Source organism: Carcharodon carcharias, chromosome 7 (assembly GCF_017639515.1).
Source record: "Carcharodon carcharias isolate sCarCar2 chromosome 7, sCarCar2.pri, whole genome shotgun sequence".
Classification (NCBI taxonomy): Eukaryota; Metazoa; Chordata; class Chondrichthyes; order Lamniformes; family Lamnidae; genus Carcharodon; species Carcharodon carcharias.
The window spans coordinates 167069938-167085072 of record NC_054473.1 but is presented as its reverse complement, the minus strand read 5'-3'; the positions used below and the strand labels follow the sequence as shown (position 1 = coordinate 167085072).

The following is a 15135-nucleotide window of genomic DNA, read 5'->3' as shown; positions in this document are numbered from 1 at the left end:
GGTTTACTAGATTGCTACCTGGAATTAGCGGGTTGTCTTATGAGGATAGGTTAGACAGGCTGGGCTCGTTTCCACTGGAGTTTAGAAGAGTGAGGGATGACTTGATTGAAGTATATAAGATCCTGAGTGGTCTTGACAAGATGGACGTGGAAAGGATGTTTCCTCTTGTGAGTGAGTCCAGAACAAGAGGGCACTGTTTTAAAATTAAGGGTCGCCCTTATAGGACAGAGATGAGGAGAAATTTCTCTCTGAGGGTTGTGCGACTTTGGAACAATCTGCCTTGGAAAGCGGTGGAGGTGGGGTAATTGAATATTTTTAAGGCAAAGGTAGATAAATTCTTATAAGAGAATCAAAGGGGGTAGATGGGAATGTGGAATTCAAAACTCAGCAAGATCATCCATGATCTTATTGAATGGCAGATAAGGCTAGAGGGGCCGAGTGGCCTACTTCTGCTCCTATTTTCTATGTCCTTATGTTTACAATTACCTTAAGAAGTAGAGTGTGAGTAGGAGAAATGTGGGCCCCTTGGAAGTTGCTAACGGTGATATTGTCAGTGAAATTATGGAAATAATGGACAACTTTGTACCAGTATTTACAGTAGAGTAAGAGGTCTGCATTCTGGAAATCCCCACAAAACTATTAAATCAGGACAGTAACTCACCAAAATTAACATAAGTAAAATAACAATAATGAAGATAATGGCATTAAAGAGTGATTAATCCCCAGGACTTGATGGTTCCATCCCAGAGTTTTAAAGGATGTAGGTTAGAACATAGCAGATGGCCTAACTATAAATTGTCCAAGATCACTGCTATTTAAGAAAGATGAGCAAGAAAAACATGGAATCATTGAACATTAGCCTGCCATCTGTTGTTGGGAAATTACTAACTTCAGTAATGAAGAGTAGGATGAATGAACACTTTGAAAATTTTCAGTCCACCACAGAGAGCCAGCATGGATTGGTAAAGGTAGGTTATACCTGACGAACCTGATTGAATTTTTTGAAACAGTGCTGGAGTGCATCATCGGCACCGGGAATGACATTTTGATTTGATAAGTTTCCTTTAAAGTTTTTGCTTTAGTTACGATAAATTGATAGTGCCCTTTTACATGGGGCGCTTGATTGGTGTCAAAAAAAGATATAAAGAGTGACTTCTGGGAGTTTTTTGGGAGGAGGCAGACATTTGTAATGTTGCATTCTGTAAGTAAATCTAGTATTAAGTGAAAGATTGGTGTCTGGTTTCCTATTTCTGGCTCCAGAATTAATTAACAATAAGTGCCTCTTGATAGCATTGTCAAAGACACTTTCCATCACTTTGCTGATGATCGCACATAGGCAGATGGGACGGTAATTAGCCGATTGGATTTGTCTTGCTTTTTGTGGATGGGACATAGCTTTTTAAAATTTATTCTCTCAAGGGATGTGGGCGTTGCTAGCTAGTCTAGCATATATTGCCCATCCCTAATTGTCTTGGAGAAAGTGGTGGTGAGCTGCCTTCTTGAACCGCTGCGGTCTATGTGATATAGGTACACCCATGGCGCTGTTAGGAAGGAAATTCTAGGATTTTGGCCCAGAGATCGTGAAGAAATGGTCAGGATGGTGTGTGGTTTGGAGGGGAGCTTGCAGATGGTGGTGTTCCCACGATTCTGCTGCCCTTGTCCTTCTAGGTGGGAGAGGTCTCGGGTTTGGAAGGTGCTGTCGAAGGAGCCTTGGTGAGTTGCTGCAGTGCATCTTGAAGTTGGAACACACTGCTGTTTAAGGTGGTAGATGGGTGCCAATCAAGTGGACTGCTTTGTCCTGGATGGTGTTGAGCTTCTTGAGAGTTGTTGGAGCTGCACTTATCCAGGCAAATGGAGAGTATTCCATCACTCTCTTGACTTGTGCTTTTAGATGGTAGAAAGGCTTTTGGGAGTCAGGAGATGAGTTTTTCTTCACAGAATTCCCAGCCCCTGACCTGCTGTTGTAGCTGTAGTATTAATATGGCGAGTCCGGTTTAATTTCTGGCCAATGGTAACCCCCAGGATGTTGATAGCTGGGCAGTTTTTCACATTGTTGGGTAGATGCTGTATTGAAAGAGGGCATTGCGAGTTCTGTTCAGTATTATAGCCAGGATGTTGTCAGGGCCCATACCTTTGTTCTATCCAGTGCCTTCAGCAGTTTCTTGATATCACGTGGAGTGAATCAAATCAAATTGGCTGAAGGCTAGCACTTATGATGGTGGGGAGCTCAGGGGGAGGCCAAGATGGATCATCCACTTGACACTTATGGCTGAATGTGGTTGCAAATACTTCAGTCTTGCGTTTTGCACTGATGTGTTGGGCTCTCCCATCATGGAATCTATAGATGTTTTTGGAGGCGTAAACATCCAGTTAGCTGTTGAAATGTCCACCACCAATCACGGCTGGATGTGGCAGGACTGCAGAGCTTTGATCTGATCCATTGGTTGCTGGATTACTTAGCTCTGTCTATATCATAAGAGTTATAGTGCAGCACAGAAGGAGGATATCAAGCCTGTGCCAGTTCTTTCAAAGAGCAATCCATTTAGTTTCACTTCCCCGTTTTTAGTCCTTATAAGCCTGAAACCTTTTCCTTGTTCAATTAATCATCCAATTTCCTTTCTGAAGGCTACCATTGTATCTGTATCCACCTGTCAGGCTTCAAATCCTCATCACTTGTTCTGTAAAATAGTTTTTGCTTACGTTGCCTCTGGTTCTTTTGCTAATCACCTTAAATTTGTGCCTTCTCATTATCAGTGCTTCAGTCTTTGGAAACAGTTTGCCTTTATTTACTTTACTTAAACCCTTCAGATTTTAAACATCTCTTAAATCTCCTCTTGCTCGTTTCTGTCCTATGGCGAGCAACCTCAGCTTCTCCAGTCTATTCATGTAACTGTAATTCAACATTCTTGCAACTATTCTAGTAAATCTCTTCTGCATCATTCTTAAAGCCTTCACATCCTCCCTAAAAAGCCCAGAATTGAGCTCAATCCTCCATCTGGAGCTGAACTATTATTTTATATAGATTTAGCATAACTTCCTATGCCTCTTCATAAACCCAGGAAGTCATGACTCGGTACTATCCTATTTGCATTTTAATATTTGAGAATTATAAGATGATTAAAAGACTCAGGTGTTCGCCAGTTTGAAGGTTCTGGAAGAGAGTGAAATGGAGTAGGAAATTGCATTGTGCAGGGGTTCCTGTTAAAGGTTCAGACCAATAGGGAGACTTGAAGGTAATACTAGAAAACTTGATAAACAAGCAAAAGCAATATGAGATGGCTGTAGGAAGGCAAATCAGGTTATATGATGTATCACTCATGTTAGAGTGCAAAACAGATTTCCATTCTTTAGTTATGCATGGTTTTCTGTATCCTAACCAGGGCTTTAATATCTTCACTATAACAGCAACCAATATTTTGTACAAATTCAACATCACTTCCTTGCTTTTATATTCAGTGTCCCTATTTATTTAACACAAAATCCTGTTTCGTTTTAATGGCCTGATCAACCTGCACCTGCACCAAGTTATATGTGAACGTATCCCATCACTTCCTGCTTCTGCATTCTTAAGACTATTGACGTACTTTCACTCACTTTTCTTTTACAAAATTTTACAACTTCACAATGATCTGCATTTAATCATTAAGTAAATTTTATCCTGGTTTACTATCTGGTGAACACAAGCGTGTAAGCACAGACTGCTGAATGTGACATCTGTACTTCTAATAATGTGGATGGCCTGCTTCCATCAGCAAGCACTGTATATCAATTTAAACTATCCCATGTAAGTCCCTGTGATTGTGTAGTAAAGCTTATTTAGTGCATTCAAAAATATTGAATAAAGACCACATAATCTCAGGTCCAATATTTCCCTTGTTGTGCAGGCTAATCACTGTCTATCCCTGTGGTACTCTGCAGTTGAAATTATTTGTGAAAAATATTTTCTTCCTTGTAATGTGCAGTACATCTCAAATGTTTTGAAGCATACACAGTTTACAAAAAGTATAGAATTGAGTTGATATACAATCTTACCTAAGGTTTGTTTATTGGATGGATTTGAACTAAATGCTCATTAGAATATAAATTACCGCATTTATTAATAGGGGCAAAAAGTATCTCAGCAAATATAAGGGTGAATTCTAGAAACTTCTCAAGTGGCTGCAATGTTCGCGCGCAACTTAATGATTATGGGGCGACTACAATTCTGTACTATCTCAATATGAACTGTGTGTGTGAATTGGATACAGCTGCATAAATGCATGAGAAAACAGTTCAAAACGTCTACAGTACAATTTTTTTTGAGGATGGAGGTGAAAGGGATAAGTCATTCATTTTGTTTAAACCTAAAATATTTGTGGTTGCACTTACTTTTGTCTTCACAATCATAAAAATATGCCATGTGTTAATGCGTCATTTCTAGAGGATGTGATAGTATTTAACTTAATTAGATATTACGAACATGATGCGATATAGCATGTTAATTGTGCTAGATATATTTATATTCTTGCATATTTCAGCGTAGATGTGTTTTGTTTGAATGGCTACTTTGACTGAATACTGATTCTTGTTCATTCAACATTAAGTTGCCCAAGCTCCTCTGCAAAACACAACTGAGTCATTTTACAGCAAGCATGTACAAAAATGGATATTACAATATAGAATATGAGTACAAAGCAAAATAAAAACAGATTTTAGTTGATTGATAAAAGAATCACAGGTGACATGTCTTATTATTGGGTTGCCTTGGAAGATGGTCTCTAGCAAGAGATCTGGCTGGAGGGTAAGGTCTTTCCTTAAAAGTGCTTTTATTTACATAATTAACTATATACAAGATTACAGAACATCAAGACAGAGCTACTGCTCCTGTTTTAGGTTCTTCTCACTCTTCTCTCTCTGAGTGACATCATTATGACATAGCTCCTTACCCACATGCCCAGTAGCTATTATTATAGCAGTGTTAGAGTTGACCTTTCGCTGTACAACATGAGAGAAAACATCTTTACGCAATGAATGATTAGAATTTGGAATGCACTGCCTGAGACTCATGGAAACAGATTGGTAGTAGCCTTCAAAAGAGAGATAAATAATTGGAGGAGAAAAAAAATGCAGGGATATGGAAAAAGAGTGGGGGAGTGGGACTAACTGATTGCTCTTTGAAAGGATCACTGCAGACTTGATGGGCCAAATGGCCTTGTTCTGTGCTGTAGTATTCAATGATTCTATGCTATTGTCAACAGAAACAAAATCCTTGATACAATTTCATAGTGCAATTTACAAGTGTCAACTTAAACAGGCTGAAAAGCCATAAAGCCATTATCAGAGGTGACACATCGGCATTTTAGGTGGTCATAAAAAATTCTGTAGTATCATTTTGAAGAGTAGGGAGATCTCTTTTTCCCTTTGAACATTTCTCCCTGAACTGTATTAAAAATGATTAATGGGTTGTTTTGTGTTATTTGCTGTTTGCGGAGATTTGCTGTGTAGATTGGCTGTTACATTTACCTACCTACATAACAGCAAATACATTTCAAAGCAAATTCATTGTATATCCTATGGATGCAATAAAGCAAGTTTCACTTCATATCTGAATGAAAAAAAATGAAGTGAATGTACGATGACAACATGTTATGAGAAAAATGAAAAATATTTGTGGTATACCAAACTAAATTAAATAGTCAAAAGTATTTTTTTGGTCATTTGGGTATTTGAGGCTGTAAAACCCATCACCATGTATTTGATTCAAGTTACTGAGTTATTTAATTCTGTAGGATTTCTGTCTGCCCATTAAGGACTATACATGCTCCTCATACGCAAAATACAAAGAACTTGAGAATTACCAAACGTACACAATAATACTACTAGGGCTGAATTTTCCATTCGTTGGGCGGGCAGAGCTGACCCAATCGCGGGCGGGCGGGGACCCGATCGCCACCGGCGATTAGGGCTATGTCGCATTTTGCATGGGCGGGCCAAATAAGGCCTGCCCAGCGTGACGTCCGCAGGGAGATCACCTCGACTTTTAAAAATAGAGAAAAAAAATCCTTTACATGTCACCTCATTTGACAATGTCACATAAGTTGGGACATGTTCATAATTTCCATAACAACTTTATTAAAATTTTTAAAACCTTACTTGAAACCTCATCCCGCCAGTGGGATGAGATTTCATGTTTTTTCTAGTTGCTGCCGGGGCTCCTTAAGGTTGGATGGGGCAGGTCCTTTTAATTGCTTAATTGATCTTGTCAATGGCCTCAATTGGCCATTGACAGGTCAGCGGGCACGCAGCTGATTTTGCTGCGTCCCTGCCTTCCTGAAAATGTAAATGGTGCAGGGTGACATCGGGGGTTCCGCCCAACGTTATCCCGCGTCATTTTACGCGTCAGCGAGTGGGCCCCGGCCCTTCTCACTGACGGTAAAATCCGGCCCCTAGAGTTTAATCAGCCAAAACCAACAGCCTATAATCGCAGAGCAATGGTAAACTTCCCACTGTTTGCTGACTTTAGGACCATCTTATCAATTAGAGCATTAGGTTAGCTAGGGAGGTTATTTAGGGAGTGAAGTACAAAGAACCAGCTCCGATTGAGTGTTCTACCCTCTGATTTGCATTAGTGAGTTAGGGTGGTTGTTCAGTCCACTGAAGTGCTATAGATTTGCCTTGATCACATATCAGATTACTGAGTTTACCACAGCAGATTGACTTGATTCCAATCTTCCATCACCCAGGCTTGATGTCATGGAGATGCCTCATTGTCAAAAGGCTTTACTTTCCCCATCCCAGACACAAGAAGACAGAGCTATTGGCTGATCATTAGAAAACTGAAAAGCAGTTGTTTGAGCTCTTGCTTGGTGAGCAGCACACACCAGGAGCTTCTTGCTAGTCATGTGATTAGTACCGCAGTTAGCTGTAAAATTCACAGTGCATTACCACCCAACCCTTTACCACCGCAGGAATGTGCACAATAATTTATTGAACAGTTGGTTTAATAGCTGGAACTAAATCTCCTGGAAAGACTTCTTCTTTCTGTGTATGATCCAATATTGAGGTTGAGTAAACCTATCACTGAGCAGAGAATGAGCTTTGAACATGCATTGCTACAGTTATTAAATTCCTTGTCACAAGTGGAGTGGAGAGATTAGCAGTGCCCCTTCTTGGAAGGATGAAAAAAATCTAAGTGACTTCATTATACAGGAAAAATTTTAATTCTACGGTCATATCTTTCCAGGTTGAAAAAGTTGAACAGGGAGGCATGGGAGCATAGGAAATGAAAGGGACTTTTACAGCTTGCCTTAATAATATGTGGATGCTAAACCCAAAGCAAATAATGCAGTTCATATGGAAAGATGAATAAGTGAGCAAAATATTCATAACTCAAACCAAATACAGTATACTGATTAAATACTGAATGTATATTTTAACAAAGAAAGGACTTTGCCTATGAATCAGTTACTAAACTTCCAAAGACGCAATTCATGGTATGAAGTAATTTGAGATGTTGAGACAATATGGCAAATGCAGTTCAATGAAGAGGACCAGGAGCAGCATGTGGCTGTAAATATTGTGACTTGGAACTATATTGCTGTTCCTTCACTGTCACTGGGTCCTAGAACTCCCTTCCTAACAGCACTGTGGGTGTGCCTGTGCCACATGGACTGCAGCAGTTTGCCACCACCTTCTTGGGGGTAATTAGGGATGGGCAATAAAAACTGCTGGTCTAGCGAGCAATGCCCACGTCCTGTGAAAGAATATGAAAAAAAAATAATCCAACTGAGGCCATTTTAATTAAAAATTAATTCCAGTAACTAAATTTTAAGTTGAGAAATGCTGAGATCTAAACTTAGCTATCATCAAAAAATACTGATGCATGTATCATCAGAAATGTAGTTAATGATACTGCAGATCACCCAGCCTAAGGAAGTGACACAATTAACTGCTTTGATGACTTATTGGCACAGTAATTGTAACAAGTAGAAAAAAACAAAAGCACATCGTTATTGTTTTAGAAATAAAAAGATAAAATAGTGAAGCATATAGCAAGTTTGTAAGCATCTATGGACAGCCCAACCGACAAGTTACTGTTTTAGGCATTCGGGCCTTTATCAAAGCACTGATTTTTGTTTAATGTTTCGAGCATTTGCAGCATTTTTTGCTCTTTGATTTTGCATTGTTCAAATTCAAAACAAAAAAAATGTCCTACAGGACTCTTAATGCATGAAATTTTTGTTTTTGGAGCTTTAGATTGGTAAAGTTTGCCATATTCTTTGAAAACATACTGCCTTTGGTGACAAATCACTTTTGATCAGCTTTGAAGACTAACAAAACTTCACATTGAAATCATGCAAAGGAAAATAGTGTTGCAAGCTTGTTTCTCTATAATACTCAAGATGGTGATACCATGAGCAATGAATTGCTTGATCCATAATGCAAGACTTAATTGTCTGATCCATATTATATGACGACTGAGGTTTTGTAGTCCAGTTGTAATTATGAACAACCTCTTTCTGGAACTGCTTCCTAAAATGAAAATGTACTCTCTCAGAATGAACGGGCAGAGAATTCAATGAAATGACAAATTAGCTATTTTATCCATAACTGACCTCAAGTAAATTACTTACTCTATATGTCATTCCTGGATCATTCAAATCAGTAAGAGTCCAGTTGATGTTTGATCATTTCAAGCAATACATTTATTCATTGTAGACTGCTAGCCAAGCTAAATCTCTGAAAAGTGGCATTTGACTAATAAATTTTACATGCACGCTAGAATGCTCAGTAATTGCTTTGTATTAAAGTTTATGTCCTAAACATATGAGGCATTTTCAAAGCTAACATTGCTTGACAGAAATTGTAGAGCCATCAGCATTTCAACACATTAGTATCGTCAGCCCTTAGAATGCATCAGAAAGCCATGCCCATTTATCAAAAACTAGGACGAATGCTAATATAGGTAGGACATATTTTATTGTTACAATAGCAGATTTTAAGAAATCTGGATATTTCTAGGATTTTTGCACAATGAAGCTACTTAATACTTCTAATATCGATAGTGTCAATTATTTTTAATTATTGCATTGCTGAAACCTCTGCATTTTTAGAGAGATATTTTTCCCTTCCAAATACAGTATACATGAATATATCCCTCTGCCTTACATATCACTTGACCTGGCTTATAAAACTGCCATGTGTACCCTTCAGATGCTAACCTGTGAAAAGCCAATTACTCGAGTAGCATTCTTACTGATACAGTATCTTCCATTCTGCTTTCGGACCTGCTGTCCTATTAACCATAAGGATAGTAGATGTGGCCTGTATCTTGCAGATAAAAGTCTCATTGCATCATACAGGTTTTGTTATCTTCTTTACTTATGCTGCATAACTTGTAGTTTCTGCACTTTTTTACTTAATATACATGAGTTGGATTGCATCGTTCTGGAAGCTGTTCAACTAAAGGCAATTAGTGATTTTTGAAAAAAATGATTGATATCTTTTTCAGTTTTTATTTTCAGTTTTCTGTTATTCAGGAAATTAATTGCAGATTATGCACTTTTGCAGCATTATTTGCCATCAATTTTCAAATCAGTCTGCAGACACAGAAAGAAAGAGTTTAACAGTTGAGGGATTGCAAACACATGTAGCCTGGAAAAACAGATTAGGTATTCTTTTAAAAAATTAAAAAGTGGGAGGGTTAAGGTAGTATGCAAAGAGTTTGACCCCAGTATTTTATTTGACCTGTTGTACATAAAGATCAGATTTAGAACCGCTTACAGAGAACATGGAGAGACAGTATAAAATAAAGGGTACTATTCTAAAGGGTGTACAGGAGCAGGGAGACCTGGGTGTATATTTCCATAAATCATTAAAGGTGGCAGGACGGGTAGAGAGAGCTGTTTCTAAAGCATACAGTATTCTAGGCTTCATTAATAGGGGTATAGAGTACAAGAGCAGGGAGGTTATGATGAACTTATATAAGGCACTAGTTAGACCTCAGATGGACTTTTGTGTACAGTTCTGGGTGGCACACTATAGGAAGGATGTAAATGCATTGGAGTGCAGAAGAGGTTTATGAGAATGGTTCCAGGGATGAAACACTTCAGTTATGAGGAAAGATTGGAGAAGTTGGGACTGTTTTCCTTGGAGAGGAGAAGGCTAAGAGGAGACTGGATAGAAGTTTTCAAAATTATGAGGGGTGTGGACAGAGTAGATAGGGAGAAAATGTTCCTGCTCATAAACAGATCGAGAACCAGAGGGCACAGTTTTAAAGTGTTTTGCAAAAGAAGCAAATATGAGGTAAGAAAAAGCTTTTTCACATAGTGAGTAGTTAGGGTTTGGAATGCACTGCCTGGAAGTGTGGTGAGGGCAGGTTCAATTGAGGCATTCAAGAGGGTATTGGATGATTATCTAAATAAAAACAATGTGAAAGGTTATGGGGAAAAAGCAGGAGATTGGCACTAAGTTAAAATGCTCAGAGAGCTGGTGCAGACACAATGGGCTGAATGGCCTCCTGCATCGTTAGGATTCTGTGATTTAAAAACAGAAAATGCAGGAAATATTCAGGTCAGGCAGCATCTGTGGGGAGAAACAGAGTTAGCATTTCAGGTCTTTCATCAAAGTCACAGACCTGAAGCATTAACTCTGTTTCTCTCCATGGATGTTATCTGACCTGCTGAGTATTTCCAGCATTTTCTGGTTTTTGTTTCAGATTTCCAGCATTTTCACTATTTTGCTCTTGTAAATTTTTTGTTTTATTTCATACAGTTGAAAATCTTTGCAAGATTTGTTGAAAAAATATCAGATTCTTAACTAGGTTAAACCATAAATGCAGTTCATGAAAAAAAAATTCCTTATTCTGTGCCTGGACATCCATAGTAATAATGTATACTCCATGTCCAAAAGGTTATAAAAAAAATTAACTTGATTCTATCTCTTTTCCTTTTCCCCTCGTCCCTGCTTCACAATGAAAATCCGTTATCCTCACAGGCATCGCCTGAGTTATTCTTGATTAACTTTTTTCCCCAAGATGATTCTTTGCAGTCAGCTCCCTAGGGAGCTCCTCATTGTGCACCTCTATTCATCCTTGGCCAACTGCTGCCAATCTTGGCCCTTTCTCCCTAAATCACCCCCCATTCCCCTAGCTCCAAAGTGGGTGCATTTTAGCCCAAATTTCAAATTAATTGTTAGTTTCAACGTGCATTGCCCATCCCCCTATCAAATCTGCTCACTGCTTTCCTCAATGAGCGCTGAATCTTCAAACTCCTGGACTTCTCTGGACATCACCGAGACTACACTTCTGGACAGGATACACAGGATTGTCTTGCAAGCCTCAGTTGCTATATCTTTGATTGTACTTTAAAGTAACTTTAATCAGCTTGAGCCCTTCATCCGTTGCTGCTGTGATGTAGGATCTGAGGGACTCAAGTGTCCTGCGGACTCAAGTGTCCTGCTGAGCCTATGATTGGACTAGTTCTTCTGGTTTGTTAGCTTCAGCTACATTGGCCAGAGTTACTTTGTTCTGGATGGAAGCACATCTCTCTGCTGCTTCTGGATTGTATAGTGACCTCCAACTGTGCCACCATCTTTCTGCCACCATCAACTGATTCGTGCCTCCTGGATCTTCATTCAAATTGGAAATTCTTCCATCAATGCGACATTTGACACTGTACTGTTCAAATAGCTTCTGGACTTCACTCGACCCATCGCAGCTGCCTCTGAACTTGAACAATTTGTTGATGCTCTATGTTGACTCCATCTACCCATGTGAACTTTAACCCACTACAGAACTTATGACTTTAACACTGGACTCTCTCCGATTGTCTCCTTATTCTCAGTTTACTGCTAAGATATATGCATTGTAATTAATGCTGTGTTACCATGTCTATGTAACAGTTTTCTCTATGCTCATTCATGTGCATATTTTGGCTACCATCGAGCCCATCACTTCCATTTCCACCTTATTATTATGCTCCCTCTTTTCACTACCATTTTCTCTACCCATCCCAAGACCCTTCTCTCTGTCATTTATACACACTTTAATTTCTCCCCCTCTCCAAATCCCTACCCCAACCCTTCAATACGCTTCGACCTTCCTACTTGCCTGCTGCCATCCCATTTTTGGACTCCCTTTTAGATAAGCCAGCAGTTTCCCTCTGTGCCTCTCTTGGTATTTTTTTAAAGGGCCCATCCAGGTACTTGTTGCTGCCTCCTCGCAAGCAGCAATCAGCCTACTCCATTGACAACCTTCTTCAGATCTTGCCAATCTCCTCCCTGTTAAACCCACTCCGCCCAGTGCTGATTCTGTGGACTCAACCAGTGGTTCAGCTACCATCTCCCCACTCCACAATTCTCTCCGGAATGTATGTACATTCACTTGTGAACTAAGCCCTTGCAATCCATGAGCTTACTGTGGATGATTATGCTGGCATCATGGTCTTGACGGAAACCATACCCCTAAATGAAGCCTCCCTTCCTGGCTTTGGTTTTAACTACTTGCCTTGCCTAGACTGTCGTGGCCTGGCTCCTACCATCAAATCATACCTTGATCTGTCTCCTACCCTTCTGACACTTTTTCTCTTCCTTTGACCATCTCACCTAGTTCCATCTTTCACATGTCTCATTTCAAATCCTTGTCCTCTATCGCCACCCAAATGCCATGCCTATTTTTTCAATGGTCTTCACTGTTTTCCTCCCTCAGCCTGAGTGATTTTGACCTCCATCTCAATTCAACATGCTCTCTCTTTTCTATGTTTACAGCCTTCCTATTCTTCCTTAATCTCTCCCTCCATGCAAACTACCCCACCTGTATTCATGGTCACCCTCGACCTTGCCATCTCACGTGACCCGCTACTCCTATCAGGTCAATCACAAATGCGTTCATCTCTTATTACTTCCTTGTATTGCTCTCTACCCACATCCCAGTCATTCCTTTTGTATGTATGGCTGGAAAAATCCCAAATGCCTAACCTTTGGTTTCCACTCACCACATTTTTACAACTACCGATCTGATCAACCATATCCTCACCTCCACTTTCAATGTGCTCATCACATTAAAACCATTACTCTTTCATCCTGACCACTCCTCCTGATATGGCCCTCATATCTGCTTCTTTAAGTCCAAGCGACACAGACTTGAACATCTCCAATCTGCCTTCCCTCTCCAAAGTCTTTGAACTTGGTGTCGGCTCCAGAATTTGTGCCCTTTTTTCTCGAAATTCACTGTTTTAATCCTTCCAGTCATGTTTCTGTCCCTAACAAAGTACCGAAACAGCTCTTATCAAAGTCACAAATAATATTCTATTTAATGATGACACAGGAAAGCTATCACTCCTCATCCTCCTTGACCTGTCTACAGCCTTTCTTAAGGTTGATCACACGATCCTGTTCCAAAGCCTCTCCACCGACATCCAGCTGGGGGGACTATACTTGCCTGGTTCCATTCTTATCTATCTAAACACAGCCATCAATGGCTTCTCTTCCCACTTGTGCAATATCTCTGGTGTCTCCCAAGGATCTGTTCTTGGCCACTTCCACTTCCTATTTCTCATCTATCTGTTTCCCGTGGCGACATCATCTGAAAACATGTCAGTTTCCACATGTATGCTGACGACACTCAGCTTACCTCACCACCACTCCCTCTTCTCCACTGTCTCTAAATTGTCAGCCTGCTTGTCCAACATCCAGTGTTGGATAAGCAGGAATTCCCTCCAACTAAATATAGCAAAAAATAAAGCCATTGCCTTTGGCCCTCATTACGAACTCTGCTTCCTAGCCATTGACTCCATCCCTCTCTTTGACAACTTTTTGAGGCTGAATCAGACTGTTCACAACTTTGGTGTCATATTTGACCCCAAAATGAACTTGCAACCACATATTCATGTCGTGACAAAGACTGCCTAATTCCACCCCGTTACATCACCTGTGTCCCTACCTCACTCAGCTCTTCTGCTACTGAAATCCTCATCCATGCATTGTTACCTCCATTTATCTATATTTGCTTCACATCCATTGGTAGCCATACCAAATTTAAAAAAAATTTGCGCTCATCTGAAAATTTTAATTAACCAGCCTTTTGTGTAAATAAAAAAGTTGCTTCCTGGTTTCACTCCTAAGTGGCTTAGCTCCAATTTTAAATTATACCCGCTTGCATCATCCATGCCTTTACTACCTCTAGACTTGACTCTTCTAACGTGATAAAAACAAAAGACTGCGGATGCTGGAAATCCAAAACAAAAACAGAATTACCTGGAAAAACTCAGCAGGTCTGGCAACATCGGCGGAGAAGAAAAGAGTTGACGTTTCGTGTCCTCATGACCCTTCAGCAGAACCCTTCTAACGTGTTCCTGATTGGCCTCCCACATTCACCTTGTGTAAACATGAGATCATCTCAAGCTGTTGCCCATGCCCTAACGTGCAGCAAATCCCTTTCACCCACCACCCTTGTTCTAACTTACCTATACTGGCTCTTGGTTATGCAATGCTTTGACTTTAAAATTCTCATCTTGTTTTCAAGTTTCACCATGATCTGACTGCTCCCTATCTCTGTAATCTCCAGCTCTGTAATCAACTTCCAAGATCACTGCACTTATCTAATTCGGATATATTGAACATCCCCAATTTTAGTCGCTTTGGTGGTCGTGCTTTGTGCTGCCAATGCCCTAACCTTTGGAATTTCCTCCATGAACCTCTGCCTCCCTACCTCACTTTTCTCCTGTAAGATACTGCTTAAAACCTACCTCTCTGACTAAGCTTTTGATCATTTGCCCTGATATCTTCTTATGTAGCTTGGTATCGTATTTTGTTCTATAATGCCTTTGTGAAGTGCTTTGGAATGTTTAAGCACTCTATTAATGTAAGTTGTTACTGTGGTCTGGATGCACAGTGATTTTCACTTTAAGTACCCTGAAAGCTGTACTGAGTCATGAACACAAATTTCCTTGACCGTCACGTGCACTTCATAAAGCACAAGATAATCTCAATTTTTCCTTAAATGTTGGCATAATGTGCTTTTAAAATAAGAAATTAAGAATAGGTTGATTAAACCAATGAAAAATTGGCCAACAGTTTTACTTTATAATCAATATTGCAGCATATTTAATTAGAAACATGACGGTAAACTTTCTTTTAAAAAGCAACTTCTATGCTCTC

At 39.7% G+C, this 15135-nt stretch overlaps 1 protein-coding gene across 1 annotated transcript in view; it reads left to right on the top strand.

Moving 5' to 3' along the window:
• The window catches only part of mphosph6 (M-phase phosphoprotein 6), a 41469-nt gene that overhangs the window by 5589 nt on the left and 20745 nt on the right, over window positions 1-15135 (top strand). The window lies entirely within an intron of this gene.